This window comes from Gopherus flavomarginatus, chromosome 3 (genome assembly GCF_025201925.1).
Source record: "Gopherus flavomarginatus isolate rGopFla2 chromosome 3, rGopFla2.mat.asm, whole genome shotgun sequence".
In the NCBI taxonomy this organism is placed as follows: Eukaryota; Metazoa; Chordata; order Testudines; family Testudinidae; genus Gopherus; species Gopherus flavomarginatus.
In genome coordinates this window covers 132,290,056-132,311,073 of record NC_066619.1, presented here as the reverse complement: position 1 = coordinate 132,311,073, position 21,018 = coordinate 132,290,056, and positions in this window count along the sequence as shown.

Genomic DNA, 21,018 nt, shown 5'->3' with positions numbered 1-21,018 from the left:
CTCTCGAGGTCCCTTCCAGTCCTAGAATCTACAAATCTATGAATGTTCTTAATCATTTTGTCAGCTGCAGGATCCCAACATCTTAAAGTCCACCGACCCTCAAAACAAGTTTGCAGCCTATGTGCCAAGGGTATTAGAGACTTATCATAGCCATGAATCTATGTAACCAGAGGAAGGGTTGGTTTGGTTCTCTCCAGAGTGAACTTCTCCAGTACAAGGTGCGATTCAGAAATAATGTCCATAGTCTTTCAACGAACAAGCCACATGCATCCAAGTGTGAGCTGCAGAGTTGGCCCAGTGCTCAGTCAGTTTCAGGAGCTGAGGCAGTGATTGCAAATGGTGCTGAGGTTCATGCACTAACTCAGTCCAAATGGGAGCTGCATGTGTGTATGTCAGTGGCATTTATGTCCTTGAATAGCTGCAGGATCCTTTGGCCCCACCTGATGGGCTCTCAGCCCCACTGCTGCTAGCTGGAGGAGCCATCCGAGCCCTTTTGGAAAGGTCTGGGGGCATTTGTGGTGTGGAGATCCCAACCTGACACACAGGGAAGGATTGGCTGGGTACTTTCTTCATCTTCTTGATTCTGACTAAGCCAGCAGCTTGGTGTCCTTCAGGCCAGGCTGACAGATATAATTGCCCCCTCCCTTTAGGATGACCAGATGTCCCAATTTTATAGGGACAGTCCAGGTTTTGGGGGCTTTTCCATATATAGGCACCTATTACTCCCACCCCCATCCTGAATTTTTACACTTGCTATCTGGTCAGCCTACCTTCCTCTCCCGCCCCCCACCTCAGCCCTATCCAAACTGGGGCCCCACAGTTAGTAAATGCAAAACTATAGGGAGCCCCACTGGGTAAGCACCCCCACCCCAGCCAATGGGAGCCTGCCATCCCTGCATTCTGCAACAGCTGCCACTCAACCCCTAGCACAATCAGGGTCTGGGAGGCCAGATGCCCAAGCGCACCATGCCTCAGAGAAGATACACCCAATCCCCAAAGCCTCAGGGCCCAAACGCCAGGGGCAGCTCTAGGGATTTTGCCGCCCCAAGGCGTGCCTGCAGGAGGTTCACCGAAGCCGCAGGACCAGCGGACCCTCCGCAGGCAAGCCGTCGGAGGCAGCCTGCCTGCTGCCCCCATGGTGCTGACAGAGTGCTGCCCCGCAGCTTGCACCAAGCATGCACTTGGCGTGCTGGGGCCTGGAGCCGCCCCTGCCCAAAAATCCATCCCTGACGTAGCAGAACGCTTCTGCCCCTCCATGGGTCAGGATGGCAGGTGCTGCTCTGGGACTGGCCCAGGTGCCCCAGCTCAGAGGGCTGCCCGGACAGAACTGGGAGCTGGTGGCAGGGCTTGGGGCATGGATCCCCCTCCTGGCTCTTATTCTGCTGTGATGGGCTGGCTCACAGAAACCATCCTGGGAGCTGCCAACTGATGTTCCAAGACTACTTCTGCCCCTGTTTTCCTTCCCAGCCTGGGACTCCAGCATCCTGTCTTGCTGAGCCAGACAAGCCCGTCTGCTCCAACACAGACCCAGGGTCTGAATTACTTGCCCCAAAACTGCAGACTTAACTGAAAGCAGCTAACAGAAGTGTGCTTGTCTCTGACATTCAGATGCCCAAGTCCCAATGGGGTCTAAAACCAAATAAATCTGTTTTACCCTGTATAAAACTTATACCACGGTAAATTCATAAATTGTTCGCCCTCTATAACGTTGATAGAGAGATATGCACAGCTGTTTGCTCCCCCAGGTATTAATACATATTCTGAGTTAATTAATAAATAAAAAGTGATTTTATTAAATACAGAAAGTAGGATTTAAGTGGTTCCAAGTAGTGACAGACAGAACAAAGTGAATTACCAAGTAAAATAAAATAAAACATGCCAGTCTATGTCTAATTCAACTGAATACAAATAAAATCCTCACCCTTAGAGATGCTTCACTACGTTTCTTCACAGACTTTCAAAAAGCCTTTGACAAGGTCCCTCACCAAAGGCTCTTACACAAAATAAGGGATCTGTACTGGGACAAGTGCTGTTCAACATATTTATAAATGAGCTGAGAAAAGAGGTAAACAGTGAGGTGGCAAAATTTGCAGATGACACCAAATCATTGAAGATAATTAAATCCAAAGCAGACTGCAAAGAGTTACTAATGGATCTCACAAAACTGAGTGACTGGGCAACAAAACGGCAGATGAAATTCAATGTTGATAAATGCAAAGTAATGCACATTGGAAAACATAATCCCAGCTATACATATAAAACTTAATATTCTTAACACTCAAAAAGAGACCTTGGAGTCATGGATAGTTCTCTGAAAACATCCACTCAATGTTCAGAGCAGTCAAAAAAGCGAATAGAATGTTGAGAATCATTAGGAAATGGCTAGCTAATAAGACGGAAAATTTTATAATGCCACTATATAAATCCATGGTTTGCCCAAACCTTGAATACTACATGCAGTTCCGCTCATCCCATCTCAGAAATGATCCACAATATTAGAATTGTAAAAGGTACAGAGAAGGGAAACAAAATTAATTTAGGGTATGGAAAAGCTTCAGTATGAGGAGAAATTAAAAACACTGGAACTTTTCAGTGAGGAAAAGAGATGACTAAGGGATGATATGACTGAGGTCTATAAAATCATGACTGGTGTGGAGAAAGTAAATAAGGGAGTGTTATTTACCCATTCATATAACATAAGAAACTTCATCCAATGAAGTTAATAGGCAGCAGGTTTAAAACAAACATAAAGAAGTACTTCTTCACATAACGCACAGTCAACCTGTGGAACTCATTGCCAGGGGATGCTGCCAAGGCCAAAACTATAACAGGATTCATAAAAGGAAATAGATAAGTTGATGGAGGATAGGTTTATCAATGGCTATTAGCCAAGATGGTCAGGGATGCAACCCCATGCTCTGGGTGTCCCTAGCCTCTGACTGCCGGAAGCCGGGAGTGGATGATAGGGGATTGATCATTTGATGATTACCTATTCTGTTCATTCTGAAGCACCTGGCATTGGCCACTGTTAGAAGACAGGATACTGGGCTAGATGGACCCAATGGTCTGGCCTAGTGTCATAACATTTCTTCCTAGATCTGGACCTTAGCGTCCAAAATATGGGTGTTAGCATGAAAACCTCCAAGCTTAGTTACCAGCTTGGACCTGGTATTGCTGCCACCAGCTAAGAATTATACAGTGCCTAGCTCACTGTGGTCTCCCCAAAACCTTCCCTGGGGGACCCCCAGACTCAGATGCCTTGAGTCTTACAACAAAGGGAAATAACCTCCTTCCCTTGTTCCCTTGTTACTTCCTCCCAGGCTCCCCTCCCTGGACGACCCTAGGAGATTCCCTGCTTCCAGTCCTGGAAACACAAGTACCGAGAGATCTAATCTCTCCCCCTCACCCAGAGGGTATGCAAAGTCAGGCTTAGTAAATCTAACACAAAGAGATTTTCCCCTTGACTTCTTCCTCCCACCAATTCCCTGGTGAGCTGCAGACTCAATTCCCTGGAGTCCCCACTAAAGAAAAACTCCAACAGGTCTTAAAAAGAAAGCTTTATATAAAAAGAGTGAGAAAGGACATAATATATAGTCTCTGTATCAAGGTGGCAATATACAGGGTCAATTGCTTAAAGGGAAAAAATGAATAAACAGCTTTATCCAAAAAGAATACAATTGAACACATTCCAGCAACTACACACATGTAAATACAAAAGAAAACAATATAAACCTATTGTCTTACTATCCTTGTACTTACAACTTGGAAACAGAAGATTAGAAAGCCAGGAGATAGAAAAATCACTCTCAGAGCCGAGAGGGTCAGACCCAAGACAAAGAACAAAGAACTCACACCCAAAACTTCCCTCCACCCAGATTTGAAAAAGTCTTGTTTCCTGATTGGTCCTCTGGTCAGGTGTTTCAGGTTCCCTGTGTTAACCCTTTACAGGTAAAAGAACATTAACCCTTAGCTATCTGTTTATGACACGCCCCCCAAATTGCAGACAGTGGGGAACCTCACTGGCCGCGATTTCCTCCTAGAACTTTAAAATAAACAGAGTAATACAACACATGCACATTTACATATACCACTAAGTATATAACTAACAGACTTTTACATTTTAAGAACACGTTTTAACTACTGGATTCTGGGAAACTCTCACAGGACAGAGCATCAGCTACTTTGTTAGAAGCTCCTGAAATGTGCTGAATTTCAAAATCAAAATCTTGGAGAGCTAAACTGCAACAAAGAAGTTTCTTGTTGTTCCCTTTGGCAGTATGAAGCCACTTTAGCGCAGCATGGTCAGTTTGTAGTTGGAACCACCATCCCCAAACATATGGGCATAGCTTTTCCAGGGCGTACACAATGGCGTAGCATTCCTTTTCACTGACTGACCAGTGACTTTCCCTCTCAGACAGTTTCTTGCTGAGAAACACGACAGGATGGAAGTTGTGATTCGTTGCTTCCTGCATGAGAACTGCTCCTATACCACGCTCAGATGCATCCGTGGTTACTAGGAATGGCTTGTCAAAGTCCGGGGCCCTGAGCACAGGGTCAGACATGAGCGTCGCCTTAAGTTGGGTAAAGGCCTTTTGACACTCATCAGTCCACTTAGCTGCATTTGGCTGGGTCTTTTTGGTCAAGTCGGTCAGTGGGGCAGCGATTTGGCTGTAGTGTGGTACAAATGGCCTGTAGTACCCGGCCAAGCCTAGGAAGGATTGAACCTGTTTCTTTGACTTTGGGACAGGCCACTTTTGGATAGCATCCACCTTGGCCTGTAGGGGGTTTATGGTTCCTCGACCCACCTGGTGTCCCAGGTAAGTCACTCCGTTTTGGCCTATTTGACACTTTTTGGCCTTAACAGTTAGTCCGGCCTGCCTGATGCGCTCAAAGACCTTTTCCAGGTGTTCTAGGTGTTCGGGCCAGGAGTCAGAAAAAATGGCCACATCATCGAGGTAGGCAACTGCCCATTCGCCCAGTCCTGCTAGTAAACCATCTACCAGCCTCTGGAAGGTGGCGGGTGCATTTCGCAGCCTGAAAGGAAGGACATTAAATTCATACACCCCCACATGGGTGACGAATGCTGACCTTTCCTTGGCAGGTTCGTCTAGCAGTACTTGCCAGTACCCCTTGGTTAAGTCTATTGTAGAGATGAACTGGGCACGTCCCAACTTCTCCAATAGCTCATCGGTGCGTGGCATTGGATAGTTGTCCGGACGAGTTACCGCATTTAGCTTACGGTAGTCCATGCAAAAGCCTATTTCCCCATCTGGTTTGGGTACCAGAACCACTGGAGATGCCCATGCACTGGTAGATGAGCGGTTTATACCCATCTGTAGCATATTCTGGATCTCCCGTTCTATAGCAGCTTGGGCGTGAGGAGACACCCGGTAGGGTGGGGTTCTAATGGGGTGAGCATTACCTGTGTCAATGGAGTGGTATGCCCGTTCAGTCCATCCTGGGGTGGCTGAGAACAATGGGCCAAACTAGTGCACAGCTCCTTGATTTGTTGCCGCTGCAGACGTTCCAGGGTTGTGGAGAGGTTCACCTCTTCCACGCCACCGTCTTTTTTCCCGTCATAGTAGACACCTTCAGGCCACTCAGCATCATCTCCCTGGACTGTAAACTGACAAACCTGTAAGTCTCTGGAATAGAAAGGCTTGAGAGAATTAACATGGTACACTCTGGGCTTTAGTGAGGCATTGGGAAATGCTATGAGGTAGTTCACAGTTCCCAGGCGCTCTTGGACTGTGAACGGCCCTTCCCATGATGCTTCCATCTTATGGGCCTGTTGCACCTTCAAGACCATAACCTGGTCTCCTACTTTGAAGGAACGTTCTCTGGTATGTTTGTCATACCAGGTCTTTTGCTCTTCCTGAGCATCCTTTAGGTTTTCTTTAGCAAGAGCTAAAGAGTGTCAGAGGGTGTTTTGTAGGTTGCTTACAAAGTCCAGAATGTTAGTTCCTGGAGAAGGCATAAACCCCTCCTATTGCTGCTTCACCAACTGTAATAGCCCCTTAACCTCGTGGCCATACACAAGCTCAAACGGTGAAAACCCTAAACTGGGATGTGGTACAGCCCTGTAGGCAAAAAGCAACTGCTGCAACACTAGGTCCCAATTATTGGAGTGTTCGTTGACAAATTTACGTATCATGGCCCTCAAAGTTCCATTAAACCTTTCCACCAGGCCATTGGTTTGATGGTGGTATGGGGTGGCAACCAAGTGGTTCACCCCATGAGTTTCCCACAGTTTTTGCATGGTCCCTGCCAGGAAATTAGATCCTGAATCATTAAGGATGTCGGAGGGCCAACCTACCCTGGCAAAAATGTCTGTTAGGGCCTGACACACAGCGTTAGCCCTGGCATTGCCTAGAGCTACTGCTTCCGGCCATGGGGTAGCAAAGTCCACGGAAGTCAGTACGCACTGCTTTCCTCTGGGCGTCTTTTTTGGGAAAGGACCCAGATTATCCACAGCGACTCGCTGAAATGGGACCTCAATTATGGGGAGTGGCTGGAGAGGGGCCTTGACCTGGTCTTGGGGTTTTCCCACTCTTTGGCATACCTCACAAGACCGGACATACTTGGTAACATCCTTGCCTATCCCCTCCCAGTGGAAGGACTTCCCCAATCTGTCTTTGGTTCTGTTCACCCCAGAATGGCCACTGGGATGATCATGGGCTAAGCTTAAGAGCTTCCCCTGGTACTTAGTTGGAACCACCAACTGTTTTTGCGGTTGCCATTCTTCCCGGTGTCCACCAGAAAGAATCTCCTTGTATAAAAGTCCTTGGTCTATAACAAACCAGGATCGGTGAGAAGAGCTGAGAGGCGGTGGGGTGCTCCGTGCCGCTGCCCAAGCTTTCTGAAGGCTATCATCTGCTTCCTGCTCAGTCTGGAACTGTTCCCTTGAGGCTGGGGTCACCAGTTCTTCCTCAGACTGTGGACTTGGGCTTGGTCCCTCTGGAAGCGATGTAGGTGATGGGGTTGTTTCCGTTGCTGGTGAACCGCTCTCCACTGGTGTACCTGAGGGTATTTCAGTCTCTGGCTGAGCCTTTTGGGTATGGCTGTCTGTTGCTTCTGCCAGTTCTGGCTCGCTGGCGCCCTCTGGCGTTGAGTTTGAAGATGTGGTTGCAATTGCTGGTGCTGGTTGCTGTTCCAGTTCCGGGCCTGGGACTGGAGGTGCTGTGGCTGTTTGAGTGGTTGGCATGGAATCCGGGTCCACTACCTCTGTCTGGGTCTCTGGTAACACAGACGGGGCGTCTGTGGACGGCTCAGGAACAGGAATGGGTCTGGAAGCTTGCTGGGTTTCGCTACGTGTAACCATTCCCACTCTCTTGGCCCGCTTCACCTGGTTGGCCAAGTCTTCCCCCAGTAGCATGGGGATGGAATAATTGTCATAGACTGCAAAAGACCACATTCCTGACCAGCCTTTGTACTGGACAGGCAGTTCAGCTGTAGGCAAGTCTACAGCCTGTGACATGAAGGGGTAAATTGTCACTTGGGCCTTTGGGTTGATGAATTTGGGGTCAACGAAGGATTGGTGGATAGCTGACACTTGTGCCCCCGTGTCTCTCCATGCAGTAACCTTCTTTCCGCCCACTCTCAAAATTTCCCTTCACTCTAAGGGTATTTGAGAGGCATCTGGGCCTGGGGATCTTTGGTGTGATGGTGGTGTAATGAACTGCACTCGGCTGGCGTTCTTTGGGCAGTTGGCCTTGATATGTCCCAGTTCATTACACTTAAAGCATCTTCCAGCTGACTGGTCACTGGGTCGAGGTGGGTTACTGGAGACTGGTGAGGTGGGAGAATAGGGTGTCTGTGGTTTTCCTTGGGTTGTAGGTGGGGTCTTTGGCTGCCCTCGGTTGTAGGGTTTATTGTCAGTGTGCCCTCTGGGGTATTCGTTCCCCTTGACAGTAGCTTTCTTGCTTTCTGCCACTTCCATCCATCTGGCTCCAATCTCCCCCGCCTCGGTGAGATTTTTGGGTTTTCCATCTTGTATGTACCGTGTTATGTCCTCAGGAACACCATCCAAGAACTTTTCCATTTGTATGAGGAGCTGCAGTTCGTCTCTGGATTTAACATTGGTTCCTGATATCCAGGCCTCATAATTCTTTCCAACGTAGTAGGCGTGTTTGGGAAATGACACATCTGGTTTCCACTTTTGGGTTCTGAAACACTGACGGGCATGATCCGGGGTTATCCCCATTCTGTATCTGGCCTTGGTTTGAAAAAGTTTATAGTCGTTCATTTTCTCCTTAGGCATTTCAGCTGCCACCTCTGCTAAAGGTCCACTGAGCTGTGACCTCAATTCTACCATGTATTGGTCTTCAGGGATGCTGTACCCAAGACAGGCCCTTTCAAAATTTTCTAAGAAGGCCTCAGTGTCATCACCTGCCTTGTAGGTGGGAAATTTCTTGGGATGTGGAACCATAATTGGCGAAGGGTTGTTAGGATTGGCTGGAGCATGCTGCCCAGCCTGCGCTAACTCCAGTTCATGTTTTCTCTGTTTTTCCCTCTCTTCCCTTTCTTTTTGTTGTTTTTCCATTTCTCGGTGGTAGGCTGCCTCTTCTTCTGCTTGTTTCATTTTGTGGGCCACCTCTTCTTCTTGTAGCTTTCTGTGGTGGGCTGAATTTTTGGCGTCTTCTTGTTTTTGTAGCCTTTCCATCTCTTGTTTGTGAGTTGCCTCATCTCTGGCCATTTGTGTTCTTAGTAGTTCTATCTGTTTTTCCATTGCTTCCGGCTATACTGCTTCTGGTTTTCGTGACATTCTGGTTCCTGTTTTCTTGTGTTGGGGTGCCCTCCGGTGTTTATTGTCTGAACTGCTGGCTCTGTTGTCTCCTGGGGTCTGCCTAGCAACAGTGCCTTTTTCCATTTCTTCCTCTAGCTAATCTTTTAAATGTAAAGTAAACCAGAAAAACCACTTTATTTGCATGTGTATTTTGCTGGGTACTTGACTCTCAATTGGAGTGCTATTGTCTCGCAAAAGACCCTTAATAGTTCCTTAATGGTTCCTTGCTTAATATGCAAGCTACTGCCAGGAGAGAACAGAAAAAAAAATTTCTCTCTGGTTCCTTTTAAAACCAAACCCTCTCTGCTTAAAAGCCCCTAGCAGAGAAAAGGAAAATATAATATTCCTATTGGCTTCTGGATTCTATCTTTCCACACCACTGCACACCATGTCATAACATTTCTTCCCAGATCTGGACCTTAGCGTGAAAAATATGGGTGTTAGCATGAAAACCTCCAAACTTAGTTACCAGCTTGGACCTGGTATCGCTGCCACCAGCTAAGAATTATACAGTGCCTAGCTCACTGTGGTCTCCCCAAAACCTTCCCTGGGGGACCCCCAGACTCAGATGCCTTGAGTCTTACAACAAAGGGAAATAACCCCCTTCCCTTGTTTCCTTGGTACTTCCTCCCAGGCTCCCCTCCCTGGACGACCCTAGGAGATTCCCTGCATCCAGTCCTGGAAACACAAGTACCGAGAGATCTAATCTCTCCCCCTCACCCAGAGGGTATACAAAGTCAGGCTTAGTAAATCTAACACAAAGAGATTTTCCCCTTGACTTCTTCCTCCCACCAATTCCCTGGTGAGCTGCAAACTCAGTTCCCTGGAGTCCCCACTAAAGAAAAACTCCAACAGGTCTTAAAAAGAAAGCTTTATATAAAAAGAGTGAAAAAGGACATAATATATAGTCTCTGTATCAAGGTGGCAATATACAGGGCCAATTGCTTAAAGGGAAAAAATGAATAAACAGCTTTATCCAAAAAGAATACAATTTAAAACATTCCAGCAACTACACACATGTAAATACAAAAGAAAACAATATAAACCTATTGTCTTACTATCCTTGTACTTACAACTTGGAAACAGAAGATTAGAAAGCCAAGAGATAGAAAAATCACTCTCAGAGCCGAGAGGGTCAGACCCAAGACAAAGAACAAAGAACTCACACCCAAAACTTCCCTCCACCCAGATTTGAAAAAGTCTTGTTTCCTGATTGGTCCTCTGGTCAGGTGTTTCAGGTTCCCTGTGTTAACCCTTTACAGGTAAAAGAACATTAACCCTTAGCTATCTGTTTATGACACCTAGTATGCCCTTCTTATGTTCCTACAGAGCTGGAACAGAGCTAGTAGGCCCCATCCTGACACTTTCCCAATAGCCAATGCACAAGCCCTCCCCAAGGGACATTATCCAGGGTCTGTCCAGACTAGATTGAAATTGCCCAAGGGAAGGTGCTCTCATCTATCCCATGGAAGAGATGATTCACCAGATCTCACTGTCATCAGCCTCTATTTTCCCTTCTTTAACACTGTCCCCTCACAGTTGGTTATGTCCCCTCATTCCACCCTAAAAAATTCCTCGTTTACAACCTTCCAAGGCCTAGGCTCTTATCCTGTCTCACATCGCCTGAGGCGCCCCAAACTAGACGGGTTTCCTGGAGCTCTTTTCATCTCCCCTGATGACTCAGTCCCTCTATTTCTGTTACCCTTCTCTGGCCAGCCTCCAGTTTGCCCTGATCTTTCTCTTTGCCTAGCCCTGGGCTCAAAAATTCAGGTGCTATAAACCCAGGCTCTTGTAGTCAAGGCCCTGAATATTTCAGAGCATGCTGGATCTGATTTCCCCCCATTCCCAGGCACTTGAGTGCAGCAGATGGAAGTGCATTTTAATTAAAAAAGCAGCAGGTTGTGGAATGCAATCTGATAATGACTAATACAATCAGTACAGTAGCTCCCTTTGCCATTTGTTATGCAGTAAATTCCTCTCGGGGGGGGGGAAACTGAAATAGTTCAGCCAAAAACTGAACACTTTGGGGTTTTGGACATTTGGATTTTTGATGAAATATCAAACTTGGCTGCAAAATGCAGACACTTTTCTCACACACAAATAAACTGTTCCATCAAAAACTCAATTTTTCATCGAAAACCAACTTGGAGCGGAAATTTCTAACCTGTCCTAGTTTTCCCTTTGAGTTATCAGCTTGTATTTACAACCTGGACTCCATCTTAGAGCATTTGTTGTTTGGGGCTGGGAATTTCCTTAGTTCTTTGCTACAGACGTCAGGGAAAAAGCCTGGTTCCCACGCTAAGTCTGGCTCTCGTCTCTCCACTCCTCCGCTGATCTGTCATGGGGTGGGAGGAATAGAGCACTCCTGCTACACACAGTAGCACTTGGGGGAATTGGCCTCTCTTGACCCCTCACAGGTCTCAAAACTGGAGAGGAGTCAGATATTGTGGTTCTACCCTGGCCTGGAGATGGGCAAGCCCCTCTGCCCCCTGTACTGCTTGCCATAGTGCTCATCCTGTTCTTTCCTCTTTTGAAGATGCTAACAGACATTTGCCTTTCTTAGCCCTCGTCCAGACTAACCCGCGGCATCGGCGGGTTAAAATCGATTGCTCGGGGATCGATATATCGCGTCTAGTCTGGACGCGGTGTATCGATCCCCGAGCGCGCTTACATCGATTCCGGAACTCCATCAATCCGAACGGAGTTCCGGAATCGACACGGAGAGCCGCGGACATCGATGCAGCGCCGTCCAGACTGGTGAGTACCTCGATTTTAGAAATTCGACTTCAGCTACGTTATTCACGTAGCTGAAGTTGCGTATCTAAAATCGATTTTAATTCCTAGTCTGGACGTGGCCTTAGGTTTGGCTCCTTCTGCAGCCAATCGACAACAATATTTCTTGCATTTCTTCCGTTTGCTCCTCTAATCTTTATCCCTTGCAATCCTGAAGATGCTGCTTCTGTGAGAACAGAAGCGGATGGGTTTCTAACGCTGAAAAGGTAGATTTGGCATCCATGCGTTGCCAGAAGCAACACTAAAATATTTGTTTGTTCTTTCTCTCACTCCCAATTCCGTCAATCCGCAGAGGGAACAATTTGATGGTTAGACTCATAGATTTTAAGGTCAGAAGAGACCATTGTGATCACCTGGTCTGACCTAGTTCTTTTCCTGCTAGTAGATAGAACCCTCTATTGTAAAAAAAATTTACCCTGATTGTAAGCTCAACTGTAAAACTTAGTACAAGTTTATAGAATGTTACCATAACCCACAACAATAAATGTTAATGGAAAAAGGTACAAAAGGAAAACAAATAAACAAAAAAAGAGCTACTTATATAATTTAAGAACTGTGTTAAAACCATGCCTGGTGAATAAGGGACATGTGAGAGCAGAAATCAATGGACCAAAATTGGTGTGGCAAAAATGAAACCTAATTGGTAAACCAAATAATAAGGCGATTCCATTCATCACTCCCTTCTGGGGCCTTTAAAAGAAAAGATGTTGGGGGAAAAACAAGGAGGAGAGTGAACACAACAATTGCTGACAGAACGAAGGGAAGGAATGAAATTAGCCATTATGGCTGCCACCTGCCCTTGGGTTCTACTGTAACACCACTGGGCCTTTAATCCCCAAAAATGTCCTGATGAGGCCAGGCCAAATAAAGGGACCCAGATGACATCGCTACCTCCACCTGCTTTGAGTAAATCCCAACCATCACCTGGGACATAATATTTTGTCACCTACACCATCTCCTTTTTCCTTCTGTCTGATTAGAATCTGGCTTAGCCAGCCAAGACTGCGTCTCTGGTCACAGGCTTACAAGAGTGTTGCAAAATATGCAAAGAAAAGTAATGGCCAAATCAGCCTGCTGCTGGTACAAGGTTGCCAAGTCTTGGAACGGCTGATAAGAAGGCCTGCTATGCCTGTTTTTGTGGTTGCAAGTAAAAATCAGCAGGAGACATAGAAGTTGCATTTTCTATCTTTGCAGTTCTTTTCTCTCCTCTCTTGTGTATATATTGCTCTCCCTTCTAGAAAATGGGATCAGACTTTAACAGCAGCAGCAGCAAGAACGACAACTCCAGTCCAGTTCAACAACAAAAAAAAATATTTTCCACAAGAAAAAAACAGTTTTTCTCATTGCTAGTACCATCTGAAAGACTGTCAAATGAGGAAGGGGGGCTCCTTTTAAAAGTTTTCTCTAGCTAAAGGGAAAGGGAACAAGAAATGTTGTTAAAACACTCACATCTCACTGAATACTTTACATTTCAAATGCTTTAACTATTTTCCTTCAGTTCTGTTTCTTTCATAAAAGGTTAAAAAACAATAATGTGTTTAGGGTGACCAGATGTCCTGATTTTATAGGGACAGTCTCGATTTTGGGGTCTTTTTCTTATATAGGCTCCTATTACCCCCCCCCACCCGGTCCCAATTTTTCACATTTGCTGTCTGGTCACCCTAAATGTGTTTGCCATGCTGAGGTCTCTGAATCCCAAACCCTGAACCTTGCATAAATCTGTTTAATATTGGACAGTTTCAGGGTCATTTTAACACTCTTGGGGCCCCTTTATTCCATTTAAATTAAAACTCCACCGCTCCCTCTTTCAAACTGTCTCACTGCAATTTTGGCATATCTTGCCCCTTGAAACAGTTCAAGAGCTAAAGGTTTTTTTTCCATTTTTGTCTGCTTTTATATCCTTAAGCTTTTTGGGTCAGAGACCATCTTTTTTGTTATATTTTTGAACAGCCCATAGCACAATGGGGCGTTGGGACTCTAGGCGCCACTGTAATAAATATTAAAACTTCTCCATTGTCTTCATTAAAGATTATGATCCTGCAAATCTTTTGGGGAAATATTTTTTAAAAACAAAAACCTCGAGTGCTTAAGCAGCAGCTTTCCCAGAATTCTTATGACATCAGAAAAACTAGAGTCAAACTCATGTGTCCCTGATTATCTAACTAGAATTCTTGAAATCCCCCCAGGAATAATAATTTGAAATAAACCAAACTATGTGCCTGTTTCCTCAGTCATATTTATGTCACAGTTTGGTTAGTTACAATGTTATCAGCCGCCACACAAACCAGACTACCCAAATACGACTATTATCTAACTCTCTCCCGGAGTTTGAGCTTCACAGAATTCTAAGCCTCTTAGTGAGTCTCTGAATGGGGTCTTTATGAATACAAGGCCAATTATTACCTTAGCTGCACTGGATATTAAGTAAACAGGAAGATTTGCAAGAATAGCCATTTTCATTCATCGACCTTCCATCTACGCAGCTTCAGGTTCATGTATAAACACAAATGACGAACTCCTAGAGATGTGAGCACAATTCCCATGGACTTTAAGCATGCAATAGGAGCTGGATACATACAGGAGAAGGTAAAGTTGGGTACTATGAAATAAGCTAAGACCACGGACACTTCTATAAAATGACTGACAACCCTCAGTAGCAGAACTGAGCTCTCGGAGACTTAAAAATCAAGTGAAAGTTGCCTAAGATTTGGTGACTGCAGAGGGATTATAAAGATGCCTGAATTTGAACTCTCTAGCAATAGAGTACAGAGCATACAGTCATACCTCTTACTTCAAATGCCCTTCCTGAACAGACTCATGACAAAAAATATTTTTGATACATTTCTTTTCCATCTTAAGGATGCATTTAATGAAACTTGTTTATTGTACATGTAGCCCTCCTAGCATAGGCTGAAAAGAATAAGGTCAGTAGTTTGAAAGTTAGGAAAACACGAATTCGCCCATCTTGTGTGTATTTGAACTGGGATACCTTTAGTATACTGTGCAGTCTTATTACTGAAATTCTTGTCCTTTCCCTCCCCTTCCCCTATGGTCTACGTATATTCCTCATTTGCGGTCATCTCTGAGTTTGGACGGCAATCTCTTTGGATAGGGTCTGTAACTTTCCCATTAAGTGATCAAAACTGACACCTAATAATAATATTCATAATAAAATTAGACAGAAAAAATTCTACAGCACAAGTGCCAAAATTGCTATTTACATAATAATAGCTTTCAAACTGCTTGGCTGGTTTAATTCAATCTTTCCTTGAACCTTAGATCTTAATGAGAGCTACAAGACAAGGTGGTCATATCTGGCTTCATTCATGTTTCAGCTGTGAGCCAGACTGAGCTCTAGTTCTAAATCCTGAGTAAGGGCTGGCATATCATCATGGCAAGCTGGGAAGCGTCCAGAAAAGGAATAGCATAATAATAGTACCCAGCTATTATCAAATGCTTTTCCATCAGCAGATCTCAAAGTGCTTCATTTTACAGATGAGGAAACTGATGTACAGAAGGAAAGTGACATGCCCAAGGACACCTAGAGGCAGAGCCAGAAACAGAATCCATGGCTCCTGTGCCCCAGCCTAGTGCTCTGTCCACTAGCCACATTCCTCCCTAGAGTCACTATGCTGTCCTCCTTGCAGCTTAATTCTCTCCCTCCACTAATGCTGCTGGCTCAGCTCTGCCAGCCAACACTTGGGGGTGGAGCATGTTCTGCTCACAACCTACCCTTCTCTCTCTGTCTCACCTTGCCCATCTGTTTGGTAAAGAAGTACTGCAGAGGCAGCTGTTGCTGTTCCCTTTGTATCTGAACTGGGATGCAGGGAGCCCTAACATGGACAGCTGCTTTAAGGCCAGTCCCTCTCTGGCTCTGTATGAGCACAAAATGTCCACTCAAAACATGGGGGGCGGAGGAGGCTTTATTTCTGCTTGAATAACTCCAAAATGGCTGTGCTAACTTGGCCCAAACTTTTTTAAAAACTCACCTTTGGGCTGAGCCTGAGTATAGAAAATGTTAGCCCAAGAGGTCTTTGGTCAAGAAAGTCACAGGCACCTAAGAGAAATATGGGGGGGGGACACAATAGGAGTTGAAATTCAGCCTCAACTGCAGCATGCATCACTCACCATCTGTTAGAATTTCACTGGAAAATAAAGGGTAAGCAGAATGTGCATGATTTCTGGCCCCAGCTGGAGAGCCCAGAGATAAGGGAACATGGCTCATCTTGGGGTGTTTCTTAATAAAGAAATGATAAATACATTTTCCCACACTCACAGCCACATGCACTGCTCCGGCTCATCCTATTACCTCTTTCCTTGGCAAGCAGGGATTCAGATTGGCAAGCAGGGCCCAGAGCAAAGAGGCTCTGTTCCCATTGCTAAAATAATGTGTTTAATAAATATAGGAAGCAGACTAAAGAGAGTGGGAACTGCCTCATTTCCCTAGCTCTGATCCTGCTGGAATGATGAAGAAACTTGAAGCTGGTTGTAACTGAGCCAAAGCACTGCTAGGATGAAATTCTATCACTTAGACAAAGACCCCTCCTGTCTCTCTTTCTCTTGCATATTTTCCTAACCTTGCACAAGTTTCGAACAGTGGCATCTTTGACCTACTGCAACAATAACTTAGGAATCTATCATCTGACTTCAACTTCAGTGGATCTGCACCTGATCACCATACCAGCAAAACAACCAATGGGAGAAGCGATTTGGCCTCCACACCCTCTACCCACCCCCTCCAGAAGGGAGCCCTATCAGCAATGTCTGTGCTATTGCATTGCATTTTGAAAGCAGTGTCTGGCTGGAGGATTAGATAACTCTGGCAGGCAGTATCTGCAGCATGATTATTAATTAGAGCACAGTTACCAACACCGCAGTGTAAGCTATTTTAAACCCAAAGCCTGCAGTTTACTGGTGAAGGGGAGAGTTTCTCTATTGTCCAATTCCATTTGCTTGAATAAACAAGAGGATCCTGTTTAGCATTAAAAATAAGGGGGACGGGGGGAAGGCAGGGCAGAGTGAAGTGAAACCGTTGCAGGTATTTATTGGTGACAATCAGACAGGATGTGGGCTGCAATGAGTGACTACAAAAGGAGAAACACAGCACTGTAGCACAGTAGTAATTGGAACACTATATAATTTGAGTTTTACAGAAGCTATTTACCAAGGGCCAGATCATGCATGCAGGGAAATAAGGGGACAAAAGGAGCCACATTACTCCTGTGAGATTGTTCCCCATACTGCAGGTAGCAGTATGAGTATAAGGGGGAAAACAGATTCCTGCTACTGCCCTTATTGACAAGTGGGCAGGGAGTGGCTCTGCCCCATATTACATGCCAGTCATCCCAATTTAGCTAGAATTTAGGATAAGTAGTGTGTGCTAGGAAAAGGACTGGTGCAGATCATTTTCCCCATGGATCAAGGAGAGAGCTAAAGGACCACACGGATGGAATGATAATATAGTCCCTTCCTTTGCTCCTGGGGCAGGCCAACAATGTGTTGCTCCTTACTCAGGGCAGATCACAAGGTTACAGTCCCTCTTTCCTTGGCAAACAGGACCCAGAGCCAGGAGACTCAGTTCTAAGAAATAGAATTTGTATGATGCTGCTGAAGTAAAATAAATTTGGTACAGAACTAGGGATTAGGCTGGTAAAAATCTTTTAGCCAAAAAATGGGATTTCATTAAAAAAATGAAACATTTCAGGAAAAAAATCAATTTCAATAAAAAATGCTTTTGAACAAATTTCAAAAGGAAGATTTTTTATTTTTTAATTGAAACTTTTGTCTTCAAATAGTGAGAAAAAATTCCACTTTCTCACCATTTTTTTAACTACTCCTCCCTCCCCCAGTGGACAAAAAGGAAAAAAGCTGGAGAAAGTGAAGAAAAACACACCTTCTCATTCATTTACTTTTTCTCATTAGAAAAAGTTGGGGAAAAGTTTTGTTAAAAAGTGAGAGAAAGTGTGTGTATGAATGGGTGGAGGGGGTAAAACATTATGACACTTTCAAAATATTTCCCCTAGAAAAGTGTGAAAATATTAAAAAGTGAGAGTGTTACTTTTTCTCAATTTCTTAAACTTCACCTTGTTAGTGTCACTGCTATCTCAGAGTACAAATGAAATATTTGAATCTGATTCTCCCCTCAGTTGCAGAGGTGTAAATTAGGAGTACTGCCATTGGAGTTAATGCATTTACGCCAAAGTGAGGGGTGAATACAACCCTTTTGTTTTTGGGAACCATGACATTTCTGCAGGCTTATTTTGATGTTAACCTTCTACACTGTCTTTTGGTGCAATTAACAGCATCATTTTGCAACTCCAGTGTCTGATAAATTCCATTCCACTAGACCTTTTTTTTTCTTGTTAGCAATAACATTGTTTGTATTTTGGAGAACTTTATTACCTTCCACCCATTTCTACATTTGCCAGTACTATAAATCACTTTGTCTTTTATTAACTATGCTTTCCCCATAACATCATTTACTTTAAGCGGTTCCAAGATTCAAATCCAAATAATAGTTGGACTGAGTATATTTAGATCTACATAGGAAGATTCTTCTCAATCTGATCACAATTATCTGCAGCCGAAAGGAAAATTTGGAAGCACTGGGAAATGCGCACATTCAGAACAGCACAACTGCAAACCATTTAGAGATAAGGGATTCATTCTTCCTTTGTCACGTCGCACATCTCTCAGATTTTCTTGTAACTGGCGACTCATTTGTTCAAGTTACAAGAACCTGCTATTCTTCCTCCTTGAATTTCACAAGCAGGAGGGGATTTTTGTATGGCGTTTGAGGGTCTGCATCCTCCTAAAAAAGGGCCAGGGCAGCAGAAAAAGGGAGAAATTGATTCCAATGAACAATTTCTTGGTAACACACTTGATCGTACTCAAGTTGGAGGGGTGACATCCTGCAGCTGGTATTTACAAGATGTGCAAGTGAGTGAGTGCACAGACCAGAGAGCCCCAGTATTAATTCTGTTCTGGAGATTGCTGCTTGTCTGTACAACATTTGCGGGTGGTCTATAAAGAGTTGGCTCATTATATGATACTGGCTCTGCCTCCTTATTTCTATTTGCTAAATCATATTAAAAGGCAGCTAAAATATATTAAACACCTTCCTTTACAACACAAGTGATTGCTGGAGTCATAGATGTAAGAAGAGGTACGTCTCCATCAGCCACGCTCTCTATTCTAGATGGAGCTGGTAGCACCACCACCTGTGATGGCTGCCTGACGTTTTCCATTAGGATACTAAATGGGAGGGCTCTCAGTTACTACAGAGAATTTTTTCCCAAGTGTCTGGTTGGTGGGTCGTGTCCACATGCTCAGGCTCTAACTGATCACCATATTTGGAGTAGGGAACGAATTTCCCCCCCAGGTCAGATTGGCAGAGACCCTGGGGATTTTTTGCCTTTCTCTGCAGCATGGGGAACAGGTCACTTGCAGGTTTAAACGAGTGTAAATGATGAATTTTCTGTAATGTGAAGTCTTTAAACCATGGTTTGAGGATTTCAGTAACACAGCCAGAGGTTAGGGATCTATTTCAGGAGTGGGTGAGGTTCTGTGGCCTGCTGTGTGCAGGAGGTCAGACTAGATGATCACGATGGTCTCTTCTGACTTTAAAGTCTATTAGTCTATTAGCTTGTTTTAAGTTCCTTATCATTTTGCCAAACTTTACTATTTGGGCTGATGGGTTTTTGTTTTTGTTTTTTGCTTTTTTGGGGGGGGGGGGTTTGTATCTAAAACAGTTTAGCTCTTTGCAAGAATTAGATGAGGGACAAACATGTTGGTTTGCCCATATTACAAAAAAAAAAAATCTTACAATTGTTTTGTGGAGAAGTTCTAGCACCTCCTTGCTTTACAGCAGGGACTTGAAATTTGGCAGAGTGGTTACTCTGGTGCCAGGGATGTGCCTTTTGCTGTTCCTGTTAAATGCTACTCAAATTTGGCCATGTTATATAAGCCTTTGAAAAATCTCAGTTCACACATACTCATTAGAGACTATTCAGAGTTTAACAGCTAAATTCTCCAAAGATTCTGTCCACAACAAGCATGCTCCAGACGAGGACTGCAGGGGCTGAGCAGGATTTTCCTTGCAATCACTGTTGCAGGCTGCTGTAGTGGCAGGCCCTGGAACTGAGAGCAGAGAGACTGTCTCTCCCGTGTTCTCAGCGCTCCCCCTGAAGGCATGAAGGCCTTGGAGGAGAACCCTCATTCACTGCAGAGGGGGCAAGGAATGGAGGCAAGAAAGGGACATAGGTGCTGGAACTAGGAGAGCACCCTCTGGCTTGAAGTGGTTTCCATTATATGCAGGGTTTACAGTTTGGTTCAATGGCTCTCAGCACACACACACACACCCCGCCCTATAAAAATTGTTCCAGCCTCCCTGGAAAGGGATGCAGACGTACCACTAGGAAAGGGGAGCAGCTTGACTGAAATGCTGAGGGGACAAGAGCTGAATCAAGAAGAAGGCACAGAGGGAGTAGATTGAGACAAGGAGCTGTAAGGGAAGACTGGTACTGGGAGCCAGGGATGGGAGTGAGACTGGAATGAGGAACTGGAGGAGACATGGACAGAAATTTGCCAGGCTTCAAGAAGATGAGTCTCCGTTCATGAGAGAACACTCTCCTTTGAAACCCAAAATGGAATCCAAGATTCCTGAGTCCCGGCAGTCCTCTTCTGTCAGCAAATATCTCTTGAAATGCATTGGCAAAGCGTGTCACTTTCCCCTCTGGTGCCTGGCCCACACAGAGGGTGAAAACCTACTACTACAGTCACTCTATTAGCTCAAGGGGCAGAGGATCTAAAGATTTCAATCCTGCTGGTGTGCCAAGTGGGTATCAAAATGGTCCCACACGATGGGATTTCTGTTTTCCTAGTTTGTTTTTTAAACCTAGGAAATTACACACAGAACCCCTACATTTAAGGTTGCAAACTCAAGCACTCAGAAGTTAGAAAATGCCAGCACTGGCCTTCACTCATACTCAGAGCACGGTACAGCCCTTGCATTGAATGAGTCAGGCATCTTGGGGGAAAAAACAGTATGTGATCATGTAATTAAAGGTTGTATTATAATGCACACACACAAGGAGGCTGAATAACGGTTTCACAGGCAACCTCAATTTTAACATTTCCTAACTTATGAGTCCTTGACTTTACAACCTTAATGTTGTTTTCATGCAGTTGTGTGTGTGTAAGGGTTTATCTACACATGGAGTTATCCAGGGATAGCTATTTGAAAAAGCTTTGGAAGTGGATTAAGCTAAACAGGAACAAGACACTCTTTTTCCAGAATAAGAATGTCCACATACGGCACTAATCAGGCATTATTAATCCAAATTAACTCAAGTGTAGACAAGCCCTAATTCTATATAGATTCTTAGGCTGTACTGAGTGCTTTCCAGAAGCACATACCTGCGTTTGAGGATCCTTCTGTA